The sequence below is a fragment of the Cnephaeus nilssonii genome, assembly GCF_951640355.1.
Source record: "Cnephaeus nilssonii genome assembly, chromosome: 6".
In the NCBI taxonomy this organism is placed as follows: Eukaryota; Metazoa; Chordata; class Mammalia; order Chiroptera; family Vespertilionidae; genus Cnephaeus; species Cnephaeus nilssonii.
The window spans coordinates 36,541,809-36,564,133 of NC_137077.1; positions in this window are offsets into that span (position 1 = coordinate 36,541,809).

Sequence of the window (22,325 nt, forward strand, 5' to 3'; positions counted from 1 at the left end):
CAGTGCACATGGGACATTCTCAAAGATAGACCACATATTAGAACACAGACAAAGTCTCTTCAAATTCAAGAGGATAGAAATCATAACAAGCATCTTCTCAGTTCACAATGGCATAAAACTAGAAATCAACTACAATAAAAACAATGGAAAAAATCAAACACTTGGAGGCTAAATAGCATGCTAATCCTACATAATAAAATGGTAATATGTAAATTACCATCACTCCGCTACGCCCACGATTGGGCCAGCAGGAGGCGCAGGGGGCGGGACTCAGGGTGGCTGGGGTAGCTGATTGGGCCAGCAGGACACTGAGCTCGCGGCGCCAGTGGCGCCGCGAGCTCAGCGTCTGTGTCAAGGCTGCCCCGGAGGCTTTCGGAAGGCCTGGGGCACCGGCGGACAGACAGACAGCCGGCTCCCCCGCGATCAAAAGCCAAAGCGGGGGAGCTGTCTGTCTGTCTGCGCTGGCGCAAGGCCTTTCGAAAGCCTCCGCCGCGCTGGAGGCTTTCGGAAGGCCTGGGGCACCGGCGGACAGACAGCCAGCTGGTGCACCAGGTGCATGATTAAATCATGCACTGGGCCTCTAGTAAACAATAATTGGGTTACCAAAGAGATCAAAGAAGAAATAAAAAGCATCCAGAAAAAATGGTAATAAATTACCTAACCTTGCAACATAAAGAATTAGAAAGAGAGCAACAATAAAAACCCACAGTATCCAGAAGGAAGGAGATAATAAAGATCAGAGCAGAAATAAATGACAGAGAAAAAAAAAAAAAAAAAACAGTACAAAAGATCAATGAAACCAAGAGCTGGTTCTTTGAAAGGATAAACAAGATTGATGAACCGCTAGCCAGGCTCACCAAGAAACAAAGAGAGGACCCAAATAAACAATACCAGAAATGAAAGAGGTAGAGTAACAACTGAACCACTGATATACAAAGGATTGTAAAAAAAAAAAAAATACTATGAACAACTCTATTCCAACAAACTAGACAACATGGAGGAAATGGACACATTCCTAGAAAAGTACAAGCTTCTAAAACTCAATCAGGAAGAATAAAAAAACCTGAATAGGCAGATAACTACTGAGGAAATTGAAACAGTAATCAAAAAGTTTCCAGCAAACAAAAGCCCTGGACCAGATGGCTTCACAAGGGAGTTTTACTGAACATTCAAAAAACTAAACCAATACTTCTCAGACTACTCCAAAAAATTCAAGAGGAAGGAACACTTCCAAGCTCTTTATGAAGCCAGCATTACCCTAATCCCAAAACCAGATAAAGATACCACAAGGAAAGAGAATTATAGGCCAATATTCCTGATGAACATAGATGGTAAAATCCTCAACAAAATTCTAGCAAACCAGATCCAGCATTACATTAGAAAAATCATACACCATGACCAAGTGGGATTTATTCCAGGAATGCAAGGCTGGTGCAATATCTGCAAATCAATAAATGTGATACATCACATAAACAAATTGAGAGACAAAAATCACATAATCATATCAATTGATGCAGAAAAGCCATTTGACAAAGTACAACACCCTTTTCTGAAAAAAAAATTGCTCAGCAAAGTGGGAATAGAAGGATCATACCTCAACATAATAAAAGCCTTATATAACAAAACTACAGCCAACATCATACTCAATGGGCAAAAACTAAGACCATTTTTCTAAAGAACAGGAACAAGACAGGAATGCCTGCTTTCACCATTCCTGTTCAGCATAGTACTGGAAGTGCTAGCCATAGCCATCAGACAAGAAGAAGAAATAAAAGGTATCCAAATTGGAAAAGAAGAAGTAAAATTGTTATTATTCGCAGATGACATGATACTGTACATAGAAAACCCTAAAGACTCCATCAAAAAATTATTAGACTTAATAAATGAATTCGGCAATGTAGCAGGATACAAAGTTAATGCTAAGAAATCTATGGCATTTTTATATACCAATAGTGAACTTACAGAAAGAGAGATTTTAAAAAACAATCTTATGTACCGTTGCACACAAAAAATTAAGATACCTAGGAATAAACTTAACTAAGGAGGTAAAAAACCTCTACTCAGAATACAGGATGTTGAAAAAAGAGATAGAAGAAGACATAAATAGATGGAAGAACATACCGTGTTCATGAATTGGTAGAATCAACCATTAAAATGTCCATACTACCCAAAGCAATCTACAGATTCAATGCACTCCCCATTAAAATACCAATGGCTTATTTCACAGACCTAGAAAGATCTCTCCAAAAATTCATCTGGAATAAAAATAAAAAAATAAAAAACAAATAACTGCAGCAATCCTGAGAAAAAAAGAACAAAGTAGGAGGGATCTCAATACCAGATATCAAGCTGTATTACAAAGTCAGTGTTCTCAAACCTGCCTGGTACTGGCACAAGAACAGACATATAGACCAATGGAATAGAATAAAGAACCCAGAAATCGACCCAAACCACTATGCTCAATTAATATTTGACAAAGGAGGCAAGAACATACAATGGAATCAAGACAGTCTCTTCAATAAATGGTGCTGGGAAATTTGGTCAGACACATGCAAAAAAATGAAACTAGATCACCAACTTACACCATACACAAAAATAAACTCAAAATGGATAAAGGATTTAAATGTAAGACGGGAAACCATAAAAATATTAGAGGAATCCACAGGCAGCAAAATCTCAGATATATGCTGAAGCAATATCTTCACCGATACAGCTCCTAGGGCAATGGAAACTAAAGAGGAAATAAACAAATGGGACTACATCAAAATAAAAAGCTTCTGCACAGCAAAAGAAACCATCAACAAAACAACAAGAAATCCCACTGCATGGGAGAACATATTTGTCAATGTTATCTCCAATAAGGGTTTAATCTCCAACATTTACAGGGAACTCATACAACCTAACAAAAGGAAGATGAATAACCCAACCAAAAAATGGGCAACGGACCTAAATAGACACTTTTCGAAAGAAGACATAAGGAAGGCCAAGAGACATATGAAAACATGCTCAAATTCACTAATCATCTGAGATATGCAAATCAAAACGACAATGAGGTACCATCTCACACCTGTCAGAATGGCTATCATCAACAAATCAACAAATGACAAGTACTGGCAAGGATGCGGAGAAAAAGGAACCCTCATGCACTGCTGGTGGGAATGCAGACTGGTGCAGCCACTGTAGAAAATAGTATGGAGTTTCCTCAAAAAACTAAAAATGGAACTCCCATTTGACCCAGTGATCCCACTTCTAGGAATATATCCCAAGAAACTAGAAACACCAATCAGAAAGTATATATGCACCCCTATGTTCATAGCAGCACAATTTACAATAGCTAAGATTTGGAAACAGCCTAAGTGCCCGTCAGCAGATGAGTGGATTAAAAAAACTTTGGTACATCTACACAATGGAATACTATGCTGCTGTAAAAAGGAAGGAACTCCTACCATTTGCAACAGCATGGATGGAGCTGGAGAGCATTATGCTAAGCAAAGTAAGTCAGTCAGAGAAAGATAAATATCACATGATCTCACTCATTTGTGGATTATAATGATAACATAAACTGATGAACAAAAACAGATCCAGAGACAGAGAAGCATTGATCAGATGCTCAAACTTCAGAGGGAAGGTAGGGGAGGGTGGGAGTAAGGGGGTGAGATCAACCAAAGGACTTGTATTCATTCATATAAGCCTATCCAATGGACACAGACACCAGGGGGGTGAGGGTGAGGGCAGGAGTGGGGGGTGGGGGACAATGGGGGGAAAAGGACACATTTGTAATACCTTAATCAATAAAGGAAGGGAAAAAGTATTCGTTGTGATCCACATGCAGCCCACGGGCCGCAAGTTTGACATGCTAGCTCTATCGCATCATAGAGCCTCTCCTTTTTATTCATGTGGAGAATGGGCAAGGGAATATGTTGTGTCCTATCTTGCTGCCAAACATTGCTTCCATGGAAGCACCTGCCTGAGACCCAGGCTGTTCAGCAGTGCAACCCAGGTGAACTTGAACTCCATGTGACTAAACCAGACTGATGACAATGAGTGCAGAATCTCTTCTAACAGCACAGCCAATAGAAGATTACACTGCTAAAATTTTTGTTAGAGCATCACACAACCAGAATGAAATTGTAAATTATAAGCTCTACACAGCCTTCACTAGAGCCTGGAATTTTTGTCATAATGAAAAGTATTTTTGCCATTATATCCTTTTTTCTTTCTTTCTTTCTTTCTTTCTTTCTTTCTTTCTTTCTTTCTTTCTTTCTTTCTTTCTTTCTTTCTTCCTTCCTTCCTTTCTTTCTTTCTTTCTTTCTTTCTTTCTTTCTTTCTTTCTTTCTTCCTTTCTTTCTTTCTTTTCTTTTTCTTTATTTTAGAAAAAGGACTATACCCTCAGCTTTTATCAGTTTCTCAGTAACAGATGATTTTAATGGAAACATAATATGTAGGATCATGTCATTTCCTCCAAGAAGTGAAAAACCAATTGCTAGACTAGAGCATTATTTTTCCAACTGCTGATCCTTTATCCAGAGTCCATTTTTGTCACCTCCCACAGCACCCTCCTCTGACGCTCTCCCCAGAGACAACACAGGTTGCTCCGCTCTCCTCTCCACCTGACCACATGCTATTTTTTTCATGCCTAGGGTTCAAGATATTTTTTAAATTAAATAATTCATTCAATCATTGTGTCAGTGAAACCCATAAATCTATTATTTTATGAATATGGCACTAATTATATGAATATAGAGCAGCACTCACACCTCAGAGAATATGGTTATACACATGGATCCCCAAAGAAGTGACCCCCCTACCCCCGAAATCCCAGAAACACCTGGATGACTTGGTAAATATACAGATTCCTACTGAGTCAGAATTTCTGGCCATGAAGCCTAGAAATCTGTGTCTTTAACACTCCTCCTCGGTGGATTCTGATGTCTACTCTGGTTTAAAAAGCATTATTTAACCAGAGTTTCTCAGAGTGTGATCCCTGGACCCGCAGCATGAGCATCTCCTGAGAACATTTTAGAAAGGAAAAGTCTCAGGTCCTGCCCCAGACCTACTGAATCAGAGACTCTCAGGGTGGGGCCCTAGAAGTCTGTGTCTTATCAAGTCTTCTAGGTGGTTTTGATGATCTTTGAAGTTTGAGAACCAATGATTTAAACAAGGGGATAGTAGGGGAGGGTGGGGGTAAGGGGGAGAGATCAACTAAAGGACTTGTATGCATGCGTAGAAGCCTAACCAATGGACACAGACAACAGGCGGGTACGGGCATGAGTGGGGGTGGGGTGGGGGGGGTGTAATAGGGGAACAAGGACACATATGTAACACCTTAATCAATAAAGAAATTTAAAAAAAACAACACCCACAAATACTAAGACCCTCCTGAACCAAGTGTCTGGGTTAGTTGCTGCACAAAAAAGGATTAGTGCATTTGCACTATATAATTTTTAAAATGTATGTTTCTTCAAACATTTATTGAGAATTTACTATGTGCTAAGCACTCTGTTAGAGGCTTATTAGAATATAGGCATTCAGAAGATACAGTTCCTGGACTCAAGGAGCTTCCAATTTAGGAAGACAAATTTGTTCTACAAAGGGCCAGAGAGAAAGTGTTCTAGGCTGTGTGAGCTCCAGGGCCTCTGTGTGACTACTCAGTTCTGCCATTAAAAAAGCAGCCAGAACCCTGGCAGGTGTAGCTCAGTTGGATGGGTATCGTTCTATGCTGGATTGATCCCTAGCCAGGGCACATGCCAGGGTTGTAGGCTCTATCCCAGGTAGGGGGCATGCAGGAGGCAGTCAATAGATGTTGATGTTTCTCCCCCTCCCCCCACTCTCTCCCTTTTTCTTCCTCTTTCTCTAAAAAACAATCAATAAAAATATTTATTTAAAAAGCAGCCAGAGATTATATGTAAATGAATGGGCTTGGTTGTGTTCTAACCAAAGATCATTTATAGACACTAACATTTGGATTTTATCTAGTTTTCACCTGTCATGAAATATTATTCATCCCTAGAGGTTTTTTTCTAACCATTTATAAAACATATACAAAAAATGGTGGGGGGGCGTAAAGGGTGCCTCATAACAACAGGTAGAGGCCATATTTGTCCTGTGGGTAGTGGTTCATTCTAAAATAAAGCCAGTAAGGCCATGACATATAAAATCTGAGCATTTGAGTCTCTGTGAAGTTGTCAACAGCAATCGAGAAGTCAGGAGAAAGCTTTTTTTTTTTGGAAAGAAAAATGTTGAATTCTGTCTTAAATAAATAACCTTTTCTGTTATGTCTTATCCTATTGTTTTACAAAGTTGCACATGTCTTTTCTTTTACATGACTCGATAGCAGAAACAGACCTGTCCACTTAAGTAAATCTATATCATCTTCGATCTTGTACCACATCTCATGAAATAAACAATGCTAATGGGGCAATCTTTATGTTCTTTCTCCATGGGTCCAATTTTATCCATTTATGTACATAAGAAAGCCAAGACTTTTAATATTATTAAGGCAAACGTTGCATTACTTCTCTCCTTCAAGTTCTAGAAGGTGGAGATTGGCGAGAGTTTGGACAACATTTAGCCTGCTTTGAAACTGTCAGCTTGTGTCGTCTACGACAGGCTCCGACCCTTTGGAAAATCATAATTAACTCAGGCTTTTTGTTTATATGTTTGTTTTTAATCTCACATTTCCACAGTTGAGTGCTAAGTACCCAGTTTCTCAAGATCAATATGCACAGAAATATAAATGACATTAATCTGACAAATTAATAAACTACATATGATTCTATGATGTCAGTTCCCAAATTCAAGTCCACTGAGTGTATTAAACCAGAATCTCTGGCCACAGCGCCCAGAGTTGGAATTTTTAACATGCTCTGCTGTGTCCTTGATGCCCAGCCAAGTTTTGGAACTGCTCTCCATACTACAGCATCTAGAAAGTGAGCCAGAGGCCCTGGCAGGCTAGCCCAGTGGGTTAGAGCACCGTCCCAATATACCGAAGTCACAAGTTTGATCCCTGGTCAGCACACTTACAAGAAACAACAAATGAGTGCATAAATAGTGGAACAACAAATCGATGTTTCTCTCTCTCTCTCTCTCTCTCTCTCTCTCTCTCTCTCTCTCTCTCTTTCATAAGTAAATTTTGAAAAAAAATTTAAAAGAAAGAAAGTGAGCCAGACAGCCCTGCGTGGCGCGGGCCAGGGCAAGCTCAGGGACAGGCATCCTCACGGTGTCCTAGCACCGTGTTGCGGGTCATGGAGGAAACATTTCAGATGAACTCACATCTAAGTTATTCATCAGAGCAAACACAGAAATGAAATCCAAACCTCCCCCCGCTCGGATGAGAGGACATAGAGCCAGAGGGAGACAGAGGCTGCACAGAGCACTGTGTCTGTCCCATCTGGCCTTTCACCTGGCAATCCACCCACCCCTTCCAGCTCATAACGGCAAATCAAGAGCCCAGAGCTTTCTCTAGACAATAACCACATCCCTCAAACCCTCCGGCACTTTTGTTTGTTCTCATGCGCCCTTGTTTGTACCTTTTTAGTTCAGGATTACTGAGCATATAATCACCCTCCATGACTGGCTTTCACTCTCAGGAGTTCCCAAATCAACACCCTGGCTTTTTGTCTCCTGGTCTTGCCGCATTGCTTTTGCCTTGACTTACATCCTTTGTTTTTATTTAAAATGTCTGTTCTAGCACTTGCTGGGGTAGGAGAGACAGTAGTATAGGACTTCGGACATAAGCAAGCTAAACTTTCTAAATTAGGGGCATTGGCTAACTAGCGAACTATGGAAGAACTACATGCAAAATACAGAGGAATCTCTGAAAGTAACATAACACGCTCTGACCCAAAAGAAGCCTCAGCTCTTGGGCTTTGCCGGAAGGAGAGCCATGGAGGATGCATCGGTGAGTATCAGAGAACCCGGCTGACAAAAGCAGAAGCCGAGACAGATTGGGCCACTGGAGGGCATTCACGTGATTTAACGTTTCTCATTTCACTGCATAAGTGTAGGAACTCTCAAGGAAACCTGTGAGTGTACAAACATCTGTAGGTACTATATTTTAAAATTTTTTAAGACTAGACAAGGGATGGGACATGAAATTTTAAATGATTATCAATTTCGGATGCAGCATGGAACATCAGATGAGTGACACTACTTCAGAAGGTACCTCAACGAGTCCCACTCTTGTCTCAGTGCTAAGTGCATTACAGGCATCATCATTGCTTCATTTCATAATGCTTAGAGGATTCAGTTGGAGACAAATTATTTTAATTGACCAAAGCCAATAATTATGTTAAGAAAATTTAGGTGACATCAAATGCTGCTGCCAGTCCCAGGAATGTAAGAAAAACTAGGCAATATATAGATTTCTCATTAGCACACCCTCACACCTAACTTACTTATATCATTTCTGTGAATGAGTGGCCGCTCCTCTTGTCTCTCAGAGCATATACCTGCCCCAGACCTCTGACCACATCACCTATGCCTGGACTTGCTGTCCCAGAGAGGGCTCAGGCTACCAAATCAGCAGGCAGAACACCCACTCGCTCAGGGACCAGGACTTACCTTTATGTGAGTTAGGAGGCTATTTGCAGTAACTCAGGTGAGATAAGAGAGCCTTAGCCAAGGTGGTGGCATTGGGGATGGAGATAAATGATCAAATTCTGGAGAAATTAAATGATCAAAAGCACAGGTCCTGGTGACTGCTTGACTGTGACAGGTGAAGGAGAAGAAACAGACAAAATGATTGCCAGGTGTTTTGACTTGGACAGCTAGGAAGATGATTGAGCTCTGAGGGGCTTCTGTAGGCAGGAGGAAGTTGTCTTGCTCTTCATAGGTTGCTAATGCATAACCTACGTTTCACTTTCCTTCCAGGCAAAATACAATGACTCCTTTACCCTCTAACTTTTAATTACAGTTTCCTACACAACATAAAGGTATACACATTTATGATTCAATGTCATGTCATTCAGTGGATCAACACACTTTTTCACTGGATTGATCAAACACACAGAAGTGCTAATGCCCTGCAATTGGCCACTTGAGATAAGAGAGAAATGTGAAGGATTAAAGGGACTTGCCACTAGCATATCTTGAATAATGATCCTTGATTAGTATTGATTCTCTGTGTGATTTGCCAGACCAACTGATCAAAATTAAGAAGTCAAGTTCAAAAAGACACCCAAACTTTGGGAAACAAACTATTTCCTAGTCATGCTGTTAGCTCTTTTTTGGGTAGAGCGTATGCTGGGGAACTTCAGAATAGCCCACTCATAAACAGCCTGAGAAGTAACCAGCTCAGCATGACTTCAGCGGGTCAGAAAGACCCTGTTAGACTAACATTATCTCTTACTGGGCTAAGACTATTTCTCCTTAGTTGAAAGTCCTAGCATTAATTTAGAAATTAGAATGTTAGAGTAGATAAGAGTTCAAGCTTTACGTCAGAATACATTAGTTAAAGGTCCAACCGTGCTGGGTGACCAATAGCAAGTCCCTGAACCTCTATGAGACTAAATTTCCTCCTTTGTAAATTTTGAAACCATTTAACCAGCCTACTTACCACACAAGGGCTTTGTAAGGTTGCAAACAGGTAATGGTTGAGAAGGTACTCTATGGTTAAATAATATTAATCGTTAATAAGTTTTCATAAGTATGATTGTCATCATTATTATCTCAACCCTTTCACCCTTTCAGTTAAGTAATATTATTCTAGAATCTGCTATATGAATGCATCTGAGATAAATATGAAGGAAAGATTAATTGGAGGGGGGCATTCTCTGCCTTCTCACATAAACATACCACAGTGCGTTTTCCCCCTCGGTTTAGTTATGCTGAGAAAGACTGAAAAGAAATGGCAGGAGAATTTCTCCTATCTAGATAAAGAAAAAGAGATAAGTCTAAAGAGAAGAAAACTCAGAGAAATTCACAAAAGGATACCATTTAAAACAGGGAAGTCATACACCGAACACAAATAAGGTGTTTGAAAGGCCAGGTTTTAGTAGTCAGGCAACTAGTGATGGGACAGAAAGGTAGGGAAAGCATCCATCATCTGCAAACTGCTTTACATGATATAGAGCAGTTTATTCTCACTACTTTAAAAGAAGGGATAATTATTGCCAAAACAAGGCGCAAAGATACTATTAAAATTGTGTGGAATTTGTAAGTCCTATAAAAGAAGTCAAGCATCAAAGGAGACCATTAGAAGCAGAACTGACATCCAGAAGGAAGAACCTGTGATAATAAAAACAGCCTAATAAAACAAATAAAACCACAGCTAAGTTATTCTAGTACAGACAATGAGAAAGAAAGAGAAATCTACAGAACCACAGAACCAGCCAAGCATATTCAATATGAGAATAATCAGTGTACCGAAGGACATAAAAATGCAGGCAAAGCATAAGCCTCACCTAGGGAATAAATTAGAGATAATTTATGGGCTGTCAAGATATCAAATTTTAATAAAGATAACTTTAAGGAATAGGAAATATCGATTGGGAACAATCTTCATTGAAACATACTTGGGCACCTACTTGTCACATTTTACAAGTTTGAAACACATGAACAAAAGAGTATGAGGTCTAGAGAAGAAAAGAAGTGAAGATGAAGATGGGGTATACAGGATATTTTGATTGCACACTATGAAGTTATAGCCTGAATACAGACACTTGGATAGACTCATATAGAGAAGTTGTGGATCAAATTTCCACCAGAGACCTCTGCTAAGGAATATTATTACTTTTATGTGTATATGTCTGGATTCTTGGGAGTTGAAGGCAATGCCCAGTATATTAATTTTTCCATGAGATCCACCAAAGAAAGAGAAGAATTTATTTCCAGGCCACCATACGGGAAGAAGCCACTACACAACCTCTTTGACAGCTAAAGTGGCACAGACTGGAGAGCCCTATGTCAGAGATCAAAGGAGCACAGGGCAGACACTTCCTTACTGAGGACAGATCATATGATAGAAATCGTTTTTTGATAAGCTGAGAACAGTTGGTATGGCAGCTTACACTTTTCATCCATCTGTCTCTTTGGACTATGCGCCTTAGTTGTCTGGAGACTGGTAGCCTTAAGGAACAGGCCCCATCTATATATATATAAAAGCCTAAGCAACCATTTGACTGTTTGACTGTTCGACCATTTGACTGGTAGCTATGCCACACACTGAGTACCAGGGGGCAGACGCTCAAAGCACAGGCATGGAAACATGGAACAGACTGATGAATCTCAGAGGGAAGGGGTAGGGAGGAGGGCAGGAAGAGATTAACCAAAGATCTTACATGCATACTAGAGGCCCAGCCCAGTGCATGATGCACAGATTTGTGCACCGGTGGGGTCCCTCGGCCTGGCCTGCAGGGATGAGGCTGAAACCAGCAGTCTGACATCCCCTGAGGAGTCCCAGATTGTGAGAGGGTGCAGGCTATGCCGAGGGACCCCACTGGTGCACGAATCCGTGCACCGGGCCCCTAGTCTTACTATAAAGGTAAGAATACCCTGATGTTGGATTACAGGTATAAGGCAGGCTCAGAAAAAAAAAAAATCAACCCAAATTTAAGGGAAAATGAGGCATTAAAAGAGAACAGAATCCAGCAAAATAAATTATTTTTCTCTTTGAAGATAAAAGGTAGTTGTTAAAAAATTTCCTCTTTATTGTTGAAAGTATTACAGATGTCTCCTTTTTTTTCCCCATTGACCCCTTCTAGGCCACACCTACCACTGCCCCAGGCCTTCACCACATTATTGTCTGCATCCATGAGTTATGCACATATGCATATAAGTTCTTTGGTTAATCTCTTCCCACCCACACACTGACACCTGCCTTCCCTCTGAGATTCAACAGTCTGTTCCATGCTTCTATGTTTCTGGATCTATTTTGTTAATCAGTTTATTTTGCTCTTTGAATTCTACATATGAGTGAGATCATGTGATACATGTTTTTCTTTGTCTCGCTTATGAGTGAGATTATATTTGTGACATGTGATACATGGCTTTCTCTGACTGGCTTATTTTGCTTAGCACAATACTTTCCAGCAACAAAATGAAAAGGGAGCCTACTGTATGGGAGACATATTTGGCAATGATACATCTGATAAGGGATTAATATTCAAAATATATAAGGAACTCATACAACTTAACAAAAGAAAGACAAACAATCCAATTTAAAAATGGGCAAAGGACCTCAATGGACACTTCTCCAAAGTGGACATACAGATTGCCAAGGGACATATGAAAAATTTCTCAAAGTCACTAATCATCAGAGGTATTCAAATTAAAATGACCATGAGGGTATCACCTCACACCTGTCAGAATGGCTACCATCAATAAATCAACACATGACAAGTGCTAGCGAGGATGTGGAGAAAAGAGAACTCTGGTACACTGCTAGTGGAATGGAGATTGGTGCAATCACTGTAGAAGAAAGTATGGAGTTTCATAAAAAAAAATTAAATATAGAACTACCATTTGACCAAGTGATGCCACTTCTAGGAATATATCCTAAGAAACCCAAAACACCAATCAGAAAGGATATATGCACCCCTATGTTCATAGCAGCACAATTTACAATAGCTAAGATCTGGAAATAGCCCAAGGGCCTATCAACAGATAAGTAGATAAAAAAGCTGTGGATACATTTATACCATGAAATACTATGCAGCAGTAAAAAAAAATACAGCATGGAGGGAAAATGTAGCTTTTTAAAGTGACAGAAAACCTCAAAAAAATGAAGAAAATTATCAATGAAGTTGTACAACTAAAAATATTTCAACAAGGAGAAACAGAGAATTAAAAACAATGAAAGGTAACTATAAGATCTGGTAAATTGCAAGATTTTTTAAAGTAATGGTTAGAAATACCACATAAAAGAGTTAATTAGACCACATTTTGAAAAGCATAACATAGAAATAGTACTTTATAAAGTATACCAGACTATGATAACATATCACCTGTGAAAAGGTACTCAAGATTAACTTATTTAATTAAATATATATTGAAAGTAATGGTAACAACTGTATCAAAACATGTTAAAAAATATATCATCGAATTTGTAGATAATATTTTCAATGGGAAAGAAAAGTTGAAAATCAGCTATAGAAATGTCATAATGAAATGAAATAAAAGGAGACAACAATAAAGCAAGGCTTACAGAGCAAAGGAAGTAATAGAAAGTTTTCATTATAATGTATAGGGCAAATAAATTAACTCCAATATAAAGCACAGGTCATTGACTGGTATAAAAACAAAATCCAACAATCTGAAGCTCACAAGAGACATACTTAGAATTAAAATATGTGGCCAAAACCTAAGGGATCATTTAAAGACTGTCATGCCTGTGCAGATACAAAAATAAAAAATGGAGGTTTTTACTATGGCAAAAATTTAGAACGTGTTAACAAGGTTACTATTATATTAAACAAATAAATTTACAGGTAAAGTTATCTTAATCAAGAGAATGTCTAATAATATTGCAGGTATATATTCTAAACAGGATAGTTACAATATATTCTGAAGAAAAATGGATTAAAAATGGCAAATATCATTGTATCTGAAAGCTTTATCAGTTTACAATGTCAAGTTTAGTAGACAGAAAATTAAGAATAAAAATGCAACTTTTAAAACAGTATCAAATAATAAATGGAATAAACATATCTCTGGAATAGTAAAACCTAATATTAAGACAAAATAACTATTTTTATTAAGTCCAGGTAAATTATATTTTAGACTTGCTTAAGCAAGAAAAACATAATTAATAAATATCATCTATTTTACATATATAAAATTCTAATATGCAAATAGATTGAACAGCGGAACAACCGAACCAAACAACCAGTTGCTATGATGTGCACACGGAACATGGCGGACACTGGCCATGGTGGGATGGTGGAGCAGGTGAGCAGGGGCGCCAGACCAAGGCGGGGCGCTGGTCGCTGTCATCAGGGCGAACTTCTGGTGGTTCCTGAAAATTCTTTCCTCCCATGTGCAGCAGTCCCGCCTGGTGCTTGCACCTGTTGCAGGTGCCGGCCTTGCTCACACCCACTGCCAATGCCAGAGCCACTGCTCGTACCCACTGCTGGCGCCCAGCACCGGCCCCGATCACTCGGTGCCATCAGTGGGTGCAAGCAGCAGCTGCCAGCCCGATCACCCCTCAGGGCTTCTCCACCTCCCTCCCCCACACCCCACCCCCCGCTGACGGTGCCAGGCCTGCTCGCACCCACTGCTGGCAATCAGCAATCAGCAATCAGCAATCAGCGGGTGTGAGCGGGGCCAGCACCATCAGTGCATGGGAATGGTGGCAGGGGGAGCAGGGCTGCCGGCAGACAGGGGGCTGGGGGTCGCGGCAGAAGGGGCCAGGTGGGGGCATGGAGGATGGGCCAAGAACCGCCCCTGTGCCCACCACAGCCTCGCGCCCACAGTTCCTTTCAAGGTGCACGAATGTGTGCACTGGGCTCCTAGTAAATGTATAAAATCTATTATCCTATATTTTTACCTTGTAATGTGATAAATAAGAAAAGACTTTAAAACTTCAACTACATGATTTTAAAATTGTCCCCTTAATGACTATGTCATGGAGAAAATTCAGATTACAATAATGTGTTATTTAAAGGATGTATATATTATTTTTAAAATTATTTATATAGAGAATAATAAACATTATCAAAGTATGTAAACACTAAAGAGATATAGAGTCTAATGCTCATTAAGTCTTATTTTTTAATAAAATTGCTTAAGTTTATTAAAAATTAAAGAGTATAGCCCTATAAAGCAAGATCTAGGTAAGGCAAATTTCTTTGTTTGAGTGTGTGTGTGTGTGTGTGTGTCATAAGGAAGAGATTTATCAAGACCTTGGAAACAAAAAATATTATCGATATAATAATAAGTAACAATAAAAATCTCCTACAAATGGAACACTTACTCTAGACCACTTACAGTGCTCAGCACTTTTCATTTTTATCCCATTAACCTCCAACTCTCCATCATCTATCCTGCTCATTACTTTCAGCTTCCACCAAGTCACATGCGATAGAAACTGGCCTATCAAATAGAGTAAGGGTTGGCATAACTCTGCTGGAGGCTTTTGTTAAAGATCTAACTTGTAAATAATTTTGATGACAGAGTAAAACACATTTAAATCATTCTAAAGCAGCTAAAACAGAAAAAAAAAAAAGCTATTGCTACTGGCTGGTGGTTTCAAGATAAAGGGAAAGAATTTGAAGTGTTAGCATTTTATTAAACATGACATTTTATTATTTATATTAGAAACTGTTTTTATAAACAGTTTCAAGGGCACAGAAATTAAGATGTTGATATTCATTAATATTTCACTTTCTCAAATGAAATCCAACTCTGCTTTAGTCTCACTTCCAAATAATTGCCTCTAGCTCTCCATATGCTGCTCAGAATTGATTTTAGAGGTTTTGAAAGAACATAAAAGAGAGTTTATTGAATGCCTCTATGTTTTATTATTATTCTTACAATCATCACTGATACATGGTGACAATCAATAAATATCCCCCCAAAACCTTCCTTGCAAATAAAACTCTTGAGTTCCTATTTTTCAAAGGTAGACTTTAAAGTGAAGTTAAATATAAAGGAACAAAAAGCACCCCATCATAAACTAATTTAGCCTTATTTATACAACTTCCCATATAAATACCATATGGTATATATACTATATAATAAAATGTTTAAATGGCCCCTTAACCAAACTAATAATGCCACCCATTTCTATGAAAGCCTCTCATTGAATCCGACTCATTGATCAACATCTATCCTGGTCCTAATATTTCTAGAACTATTATGGGCAGATGGTGACATAATGAAATTAGACATTTCCAGACATCTCTAGACTCTGTTGTAACACTGGGATATTTCATTAGCCCGTGTTATTCTTTTTCCTAAATAAACTGACACAAATGAAAATAAATTCACAAGCAAGAAAAAAAACCGCTTTGCAAAAATAGCTATTCATTTCTATTTGTCATTCGAACTTCTGTATGCCTTGAATAGAATGTGACTGTTCTTTCCTCAAAGTACAAAACCAAAATAGAACATTGTGGGATTATTAAAAACCTGTCCAAAATATACCTAGATGAGGTTTCAAAAGTGTCATTTCTACTGACCTTGCAGACACAGAAGGCAAGAATGAAACTGTATTCTCTTGATCTGTAGAGTAGTGTGAACCCTTCCATCTCCCACAGGCAGAAATGCAGCAGCACAAGCACCATCACTCCAGAGAACCACCACCAAAAAAAGTCAGTAAACAGCCACTCGGTAGAGTATGACACAGCTTTCTGGACATCTCAACACACTTTACAGACACTGCTTATGATGAGCATCTCATCCTAACAATGAACTAACTAGGAGAAGTGGGAGGCCCGGGGTGGAAGAAGAGTAAGGAAGAAGGTGATGAGAGGCAAGGGCAAAGCTGACTTCCTGTGCCCCTCTTGTCACTGGGCTAACTGCCTCACAGTTTATTTTATCCTCATCACACTCTAGGATGGAGATATCATTGTTCTCCTCCCCCTTTACTGGCAGGTTGAGGCTTAGAGAAGCGAAGTAATCTGTTCCGGGCATACAGCTAGTAAATTACAAGAGCCAGGCTTTAAAAACACGCAGCCCAAGCTCTTAACATTTCTGCTCACGCAGCCCTTCTGAGAGTTGTTTTTAACGTGATTCATAATATTGTTGTTTCTTCCATGAAAACAGTTGGAACAATGCCAATTCTTGAATGTCCTGAGACAAAACACCAGCAACGGTTTATTTCAGCAGACCCCAGAGAAAGATGATTTTTCTTTTCTTTGTTTCATCTCATTGACTAGCGAGACCCCCACGGCTACCTTGGACAAGAAAACTGCAGAGGCCAACGTGACAATGCTGCCGTGATGAACTTTGTTCACAGTCTGGGCACTCTCTCATTTCAGTTCAGACTCATTTCATTGTCCCTGTTGAAACCACTGCGCATCCTTTGCTTGAATAAACAATAAGGAATTATGTTTTGAAGCAGTCCTGGCTGGATTTTAAAAATGAATATTATGAACTTGTTTGTATGAGTGGCCCAAATCTAAAATTTGGAATAAGCATATAGCATCAGTATAATGTATCTCACCTGTGTGATAGTAACTATGCAATAACATTTTCTCAGTTTCACATTTATAAAATGTTCTCTATTAGGGTGGATCAAAGTAACTGGCAAATTTTCTGACTAAATTTAAATTCTTAAAGACATTTTAGAGGCAATGCCAACTACAAAACTGGTAGGGAGTGTACCTTCAAAGAATATAATTTCACTGAAAATAATATGCAAAGAAATTTGATAATGGAAACAAAAATAATGAATTGAAAGAAGTAAAATGGGCTTTTGAGATGTAAATTATTCAAAGAACAGATGGATTGAAATTTGAAGATTTTCATCACAGTAACACACACGCAATTCCCAGATAACAAACAAACACAAATACTTTGAAGGCAGGCAGTGGCATCTTAATTCCATGCAAGATGCTGTAGTGTATTTCCTAGACACATGTGCCTGCCTCTTTAAAAAACAAACAAACAAACAAACAAAAACCCAGAAAAACAAAAAAATATCATGATCTTCATTTCATTCCATTTTTAGGATAACTTTCTTCTCCCAAAAATATGTTTTAATGTTGGGTAAATAATCCTACCTAATAAAATGGTAATATGTAAATAACCATCACTCCGCTACACCCATGATTGGGCCAGCGGGAGGCGCAGGGGGCGGGACTCAGGGTGGCCGGGGTGGCCGATTGAGCCGGCGGGATGCTGAGCTCGCATCGCCAGCGGCGGCACAAGCTCAGCATCTGCGCCATGGCTGTGCTGCGGAACAGAAGGGGCCTCTGGGGCAGCGAGCTCACGTCCCGCCGCAGACCATCAAAAGCGGGGAGCGAAAGTGGGGAGCTGGCTGTCTGTCCGCTCCGGCACCAGGTCTTTCGAAAGCCTCCGGCGCTGGGCTTTCGAAAGGCCTGGTGCACCAGCGGACAGACAGCCAGCTCCCCCACGATCAAAAGCCAAAGCGGGGGAGCTGGCTGTCTGTATGCTCCAGCTTTGCGGGACAGTGGATATGGCCTGGATGGCAGGTTAGGCCTAGAGGACCCTACACGTGCATGATTTAATCATGCACTGGGCCTCTAGTCACATTATATTAGAGGATATTACAAATAAGCAGAAAGGCATTTTATATATAACTGTTGCTATAAGATTTATAAGAAAAAGCAACATCACACAAGGCGACTCCATCAACAAAAGAGAAAGGGTAGATTTGTGGCACCATTTTCTTGCTGAATTCAACTTCAGCAATATGTGCTATATCCATTGCTTTTACAACATGCACTAGACCCTGGTGTTAGACTCCAAAGCATAGTTTATTAAATACTCAGGCCATGTCTCTGAGTCCAATTAAAATAAAGCATTCGTTCTCAGACAGTCCAAAAACATAACGTACTTACATAACATCATCAAAAGAGTCCTTTAAAAAAAAATAATGGTCTAATGGGAACAGAAGTGTCTATTGCTGCTTTTAGCCATATACCTGAAACAGGAAGGAAAAATTTCCCCCAAATAATGTTAAGAATCTACCACACGCATAATGTTTTCTTTCAAAAGCAAGCTCTAGTCTTCAAAAAAAGGTTTCATCCAAACTGCATTAATTGCAGCTAGATGGAAAGGGCTACTGGAAGAAGTCACTAACTGCTGGTTGATCCTTCAGCTGGATGGACCCCAGTCATCAGAGGCTCCTCAGCCCTTCCGCCGCCCTTGAAATGTACACTCTGCCCACCATTCCCATAGTGGGAGCTGTGCCAAGGACATGGCCTTCAGAGAGTAAGGTGTTGTTGAGACCATCTGCACTGAATATGTAACCAAACACAGCTAAAGCCCCTCTATAATCTTTTAAGATTCTTAAGGTCAAGTGCAGATATTTATTCATTTTGCGGTCACCCAAGACAAGGCTCATATTAACTTCTCTTGCTGATTAAACCTACCACCTACCAACCTGGAGTGGTGTGGCTCTTTCTTCAGTCTCTTCTTGCTATTTGTGCATGGGGCTCATGTGTGAACCAACAAGGACTAAAGCTAAGGGCATGGCCTCCAGAGCCAGGCCACCTTCCTTTCAATGCACCAGCTCTGCTGCTTCCTGTCTGGGTATCCTTGAGCAAGTGCCTTAATCTGTCTACATCTCTGTATTTTTCTCAATTATAAAATGGAGACAATAATAGCATCTCCTTCCTGGTTCTATTCTGAAGGATAAATAAGCTGCTGTATGTTACTGAATATCTCCCAAACACACCTGTTTCTTGTTTTGTTTTGTTTTTTGTTTTTAAATATATTTTATTGATTTTTTACAGAGAGGAAGGGAAAGGGATAGAGAGCTAGAAACATCGATGAGAGAGAAACATCGACCAGCTGCCTCCTGCACACCCCCTACGGGGGATGTGCCCGCAACCAATGTACATGCCCTTGACCGGAATCGAACCTGGGACCTTTCAGTTCGCAGACCGACGCTCAATCTACTGAGCCAAACCGGTTTTGGCGCACACCTGTTTCTATGTTAAACAAAAAGAGGGTGAAGCATGGTTTGGTGAGGTTAATGTGATGTCCCCAAAGCCGCAAAGTTAATAAGCATCAAAGGCGGGCTCAGTGGCCACTTGCTTTTTATCATGTCATCATTTTCTCTATGCTCTTCAGGAAAAACAATTTTAAATTATGTGATCGCTTACTTTCTTTTCAAGGTCAAATTATGCATAAATTATTTGGCTGTCTCCAGAGGTAATTACTTCTGCTTGGCTACCAGGATCTGATCTTCCAGAATGGGCAGAAAGCATATACGGGCCTTGAGTCAGCCATAGTGCACCTACTCATCAAGAGAGGGAATTCAGTCCATCTTCAGTACATGGGCTGGCTGGCTGAGTAAGGAGAAGTAAAGGGAGACTATGAGCTTCACAAGTTTAAATTATGTGATTGTTTACTTCCTATTCAATGTCAAATTTTGCATAGATTCTTTGGTTCTATCCAGAGGTAATTACTTTGTGCAAACTACATGCAAATTAAGTACATATTAAAGGGCAGGGAGGAGACAAAAATGAGTTGTATCTAATCATAAAATTCTGAAATCACGTCCCTTACCTTCGCTGTTCATACACTTTGACTTTCTCCCTGCTCATTTACTCATTTTTAATCCAATTTTTCTCTCAGAAAACATCTTCCCAACTCCCTTAAAATTTTGCACTAGAATGAGATTTCTCTTGGAAAATCCTTTTGTAAGGCCTGACTACCAGAATGAAGTAGTAATTCAAAAATATCTATTTTGATGCTATGAAAATATGTGGTCTCATATATTTTATAACAGTTAAATGTACTCAAATGAAACAGAGAGAGGAAATGACCAACTCTTTCAGATCATGTGTCTTCTTTCTCCATCCTTCCTCCATCTCTCCTAATATCAGGTCACCTGTTACCAGAACTACAATCCTTAGAAAACTGACTATCTAAGAATTTAGAGAAAATAAGAAAAATCTGGAAAGCACTAAAACTGAATCACTTGCAGTAAGCCCCGGACTGAATTTACTCCCAAGCAACATATTTATCATTTTTCACCCTCTCTTCTCTGTTAGCTCCCAACCGTGGGCTTGGTAAGAAGGAAACGCAGAGAAACTGTCAATTTTCCCCAAACAGGTGCAATTCCTGTTCCAAGATGGGCTTAAGGGAGCCCACAAGTCTTGCAATTATATGTAACATTTTGCATGTATTTGCATTAATACATTTTCCTGAAGTAAAAGTTTATCTTTGACTTTTGATCTCCACACGATCTGTGATCCAGATTGCCAAAGCCCTGCTAAGTGTCCTCCTCCTCTCTGCCTGTCCCCCTAATGGGTATTGTTTTCAGCCCAACACCACAGAGAACAAACTCTGGATACTCCTGCAACTTCTTTATGAGATCAAAATAAGCAGTGGTGGGAAGGGAAAGAGAATAATGGTGTGGGGAAAGGCGCTCCGGAGGGCTGGAGGTAAGTGGAAAATGCTCCTGAAAGCTCATTTTCTCAGCTTCTTGTGTTCATGTATATTAACATAGAGAATGAAATTAGCAGTGGCTCCCCTTTTATGCACCAACAAACTTCATGTTTGGAGGTTTCTTTTAAAATGTTATATTAGGTAAATTGCTCATATTCTGGTTCCCTGAAAATATGTTTGGGTTGTTACTTTGAGGAGTTTTATTTATAGGGCTCTCCCTTCTCTGGCAATTTTTCCTTCAAGAAAATTTCCATGTCCTCAAGAAATGATTCTAAAGGGGCCAAATAATTTACTTTTAATTAAAAGTCAGCTTCCCATAGCAATGACAGACTAGGGTGATCAGTGGTTGAAGAAAGGACTTCTATTTCAAGGTTTCTATTCCTCTCTGTCAACCCATAGTAAAAGAGAAAATAAGCCAAAAATGATATGGCCTTTCCCCCCTCTCTAGATCAGAGGCTGAAACTCATAAATTTGTACAGGGAACACTCTAAGGGCTGAGTTCTCTAAATCTCTTCTCTCACCCCCTCTCCATGAGAAAATCGGGCTGGGGATTTTCCTCATCAGTCCATTATATAGGGTCTTCAGAACTACAACTTAATAACAACAAAACCATAAATAATAATGGGAAACAATTTATATGTGTCAGACACTGTGATTTAAATATATTAACTCATTTGATATAAATCCAAGGGCAAATCCCCAATTTATAGCTGAGAAGAACAAAGAACTAGAAATAATACTTAAGCATTATATCAAATACTAGAGGCCCGGTGCATGAAATTCATGCACTGGTGGGGGGAGGGTCCCCCAGCCTGGCCTGTGCCCTGTCACAGTGCGAGAGCCCCACAATCGATTGCCCCAAAGAGTTAGGCCCCGCCCACCCATCCAGGGCTCCTCTATGGATTGCCCCAAAGAGGTAGACCAGAGCCGAGGGTCCTGCCTCCACGCCAGGAGGAGGCGGGACTCCCAGGCAGGCTCTGTGCCGCGCACGCAGCCTCAAGCCCAGCCCTGCCTACCTGCACGCGCCTGCTATTACACAGCCATTTTGTGACGGCGTGAGGGCATCACGGCGTGACAACCACTTAGGCTTTTATTAGTAAGGATTCTCAGCTACTTAATTCAGTCACGAGATAAAGATCTGGAATGTGCTATGTAAACATAAGGCGCTACCCAAATGTCATTACTTTGCAATCTCAGTCAAATTCTCCAAGGTTTGCTGCTACAAAGACAGCCAACAATAGAAACACCTCTGAGCATTGACATCCACCTTCTCAGCTGATCAGGTTCAAAACCTCAGAGCC